This window comes from Vipera ursinii (genome assembly GCF_947247035.1).
Source record: "Vipera ursinii genome assembly, chromosome: 1".
In the NCBI taxonomy this organism is placed as follows: Eukaryota; Metazoa; Chordata; class Lepidosauria; order Squamata; family Viperidae; genus Vipera; species Vipera ursinii.
In genome coordinates, this window is record NC_139512.1 from 155,739,315 (window position 1) to 155,743,639 (window position 4,325).

Genomic DNA, 4,325 nt, shown 5'->3' on the forward strand with positions numbered 1-4,325 from the left:
GTTTTATGGGTAATACGGTGTGCTATGTTTTAATATTTCATAGTTTATGTATCCTATTTCTATGTTACCTGATGGAAGCATACTGTATGTTAATTTTAACTTTAATTTAGAAGCACGCTGCAAATTGGTTGGTTGGTCTGAAATTACAGACATCTTGGAATCAAATTCTTTTTACATCTTAAAGAAATAACATGTTAGTATTAAATTAACATTTCACAACTATAATTAATAAACAAAACCAGCATATATAAAAATAGAACATTCAAGTGAAGAAGAATAAATGTTCTCCAGTTTGAATATGTTACTCAGATTGTTACTTTGCTGTTATTTTTCATTGTTGTCCCTTTCAGGAAAAGATTAATCACTTGATTTTTGGAGCAGTTATTTATTCTAAATGAAATACTTTCCATAAAGCAACTATTTCAGAAATAACTGATTTTATATGGTCCTGATAATGAATTTATAGAAAAGTCATGCTGAAATGTGTGAGAGAGTGCATTTTATATGCTGTTTGACTATCTTTTCCTCACTCAATTTGCAGTTTGTTTAAGGAGAAAACTTCTTTCAGAAAGAAACCTGTTTCATAATTTTGTAATCCTTCCTGAGTGTTAGCCTATTTATATAAAGGCACCCCATTTTTCTAGCAACACAAATTCCCTTTGGAGAGCTGCTGTTGCAGATAGAGGGGCTTTCTGGAACAACATAGAAAATTGTGCCGGTTAAGAGAATTGACAAAAATTGAACCTTTACTCCCACCTCCAGTTGCTTGAGTGGAAGCCCTTTTTGACAGGAAAAAGGAACCATCGGGGTGCGTCCCAGGACATTCTAATATAAATTTTAAATACGTGTAATGTATCTCACATTTCTGTTGTTAGATGAGAAATAAGTAAGGTATTGTATATGCTAATTTTGCTTTCTAAAGCTTCCTAACAGATAAGAAAAAAGTGCCACAAAGACTAAAGAAGAAATGACAAAAGTTAGATATATTCATCAGATTTCAACATCTATTAGAAACTTAGATTTTCACAGGAATAAAACACTCTATACCTTTTCCTTGATTGTAATAAATGTACTGCATTCCCACACCAGTGCTGCAGATTTCAGTTTGTTCCTTTACCTTGTAGACTTATTTAGTGACAAGAAGAAAAATGAGAACAACTTCTATGTTAGTTTGGATATACATAAAAAGATAGGATGAAGATAGATAGGGGTGTGTGTGTGTGTGTGTGCCCAAACTCTCCCTTTAATTCTTTGTTAGCAATCCAAAAAATTTACACATATGTGTATGTATGTATGTATATGTATATATATATGTACATGGACAAGAAAAACCCTTTTGCGATACTGTGAACCTGACAACTAAGCAGTCAAGTTCTTTTTCCTGTGACCTTTTCAGGAGGGCAGCCATGAAATTGTCTGGGGACTTAGGATTGTTCTCATTTAGGACCCGCATACAGAGCCATTATAGGAACTGCGGTTCTGATCCAGCATAGGGTGCTTGCTAAACTTGTCTCACGCTCTTGCTGGATTGGAAACGCCTTTCCTGCTATAGATTCAAATATTGTTCACCTCTTTGTTTTAACCAAATGCAACAGCATGTTTCTGCTAGTATTTATTTACTACCCAATATATCTGTATTCTTGTTTTAGATTTTTCTTTGTCAGAAATAGGAATTAGATTTTTTTTCTCCTTCCTAATGGAAAAAACGGATTCTGCAAAACTTTTACACATATCTTCTGTCATCACTCAGGCTTGCATAGGTCTCTTTTTTACGGCCATATTTACACATTGCAGAATATGTAGTATAGTGTTGATCACGGACTGTATTAATATCAAGCACAGTTAGATAATGCAAACTTGGAAAAGAATTTCCATGGTATTTGAAGACTGAATATTTACACTAAGATGATAACCTGTTTTAAAATTTGAGTTTTACTTTACCATACAGGCAGTTGCTATCTAAATTACTACAATAATGTTAAATACAAGACTAGATATTTTACTGTTTCAGTTGAGTTTTCTTATTACAAAAGTTCAAAGAATTAGTTTACTTGCCCAAAAAAGAAGTGGATAAGAGACAATCGTAGAAATTTATTTTGAGATTAAATGCCATGTAATCAATCAAATAAAGGTCCTGTCAGATACATAATGGTAATATCTGTAGAGTAAAAATATTCTTAATCGTTTCAATAATCTTTTAGAGGAAAATACTGATATATTTACCATGTTCTTCCTTGTAGAAACCAAAATATTTAGGTTTTAAAGTGTTGGTGCATGATTAATTTATTTTCTGTGATGAGGTACAAAATTATAGTTGCTAATTTTCATAAAAGGCCAATTAGTTTGAAGTGGTTGTTCCACAACTGAAATTCCTTCATACAGAGGTCAAAATGATACAATCAACATGCTATTAGGGTTAATTTTAATTTTTTTAAAAAAAATTAAACCAAATTTGTAGCTTAAATTTGTCACCAAAATGTTTTGGAAGAATACAATAGCAAACATTTCCGTCTGCTGCCTAGAAATTATGTGGTTATTTGGTCATTATATGCATGAAACTTCTAGATAACATTCCCTGGGTCTTCAACTTATTTTAAATTAATAGTCAAATATGTGTAGTCAAATATGTGTAAAACTTTATGAAGGTGCCCAGTATCTATGATAGAATAAAATTTAGTCTGATTTTATATCTGTATTTCTTTCTTGTATTTGAAAGGCCATAATTTACAATTTAATAGTCACTGCTAAGTATAATGTTTGATCCCAAATTTGGATTGGGACACCCTTATGACATTATTAGCAAGACTGATTGTCCTTTAAATTTGGTGGTTATTTCATAGCTGTATGCAACGTCCATAAATATAACCAATCAATTATTCTTCAAAAAATGTCTATATAATCAATGTTTAATGCATTACATCAAGATCCCAACATTCACCTATATGTACTATAGTGCTTTATAAGAATGATGATGCAGGCCAAAAACAGCAAATAAGATGTAACCGAAGAAATGACATATTTGCTAAGTCTTTGAGATTAAAGAGTCTTTTATCCCATTTCTATATCAATTTGCACATTTTTAAAGTGTACTTGAAAACGTACACATTTTTCCTGATTATATATGTATTTTTGTAGTAGTTTTGCCTATATAAATATTTTTGCAAGCAATTTTACCTAATGTGCATTTTTGGTGTTTTCACAAATGCATATGCATTTTTGTATACTTACTTTATTATAGAACTGCGTTGCAGAATCCAACGAAGTACAGATAGAGAAGCAACTGCATTTTTTTTCATATAATACTTTAGGAAACCTTAATGCTGGTGTGTATTAAAATGTGAACTAAGGAAATTTCTTTGTCATACAATTCTGCAGTGCAACAGGAAAATCCTGACATTGTTTTTATGATAACATAGGGATCTGGAACAGCTTTATTAACTCTAATTGCAGCATCTTCGGCTATGCTTATATTGTGTTCATCAGTTTTACTCTAGCTAAGGGTTTTGGTTGCACCATAGTAACCTCCCCCCCCCAAAAAAAAAACAAATGGCAAGTTTTCTGGAACTGGTGCTGAAATCATGCAACCTAATACAGTGAACTGTTTCAGTGCAGCACTAATTCACAGGCTGAAGCTCAGAAGTAATTTGATGCTATTTCTTTCTGCAAAAAATCACATCATCTTGTAGAATCTTCCCTCAATTACTGAAGCCCTCCATATATGTGAAGTGTTTGTCTTACATTAGTCATGTCATTCACTAGTTGTGTATTTTAAAGTTACGTTGTTATTAAGTGAAATCCTTGTGTACCACAAAGTTCTGACATCATTTATCAACAGATATTTTCTAGATTGCCCCTTCTCTAATAAGAGTTTGAAGTTTCGAGTAGAAAGCTGAGTCACTTGGCAAAGCACAAAAAGAAAAATAAATCTTATTTCCCAAAGCCAGTTTGGTGTTGCTATATAGAGATCAGTCCAGGGATTAAGATACTTAATGGGTTAACAGGGGTCTCACTGGTAGCAACAACTTAGTGTCTTTACACCAGAGTTAAGGTGCTAGAGTTGTGAATGGGTAGCCGCAGATTCATTTCCATTTTTCACCTTAACTACTTACCTAAAGTCTACCCTGGTGTTTTTGGCAATGATCTTAGAGGTGTCAAATTTCTGTTGCCTTCCATATTGTCATTGTCGTTGGATTTGATTGATTTTCATAGATTGATGTGAAAGATGACCCCAGCTGTGATTCATATTCACCCATTCTGACTTTTCATCTGGAGCTGTTGGTTGCTTCCCAAAGATACAGTGAAAATCATTTTTTCATATCTTAAGA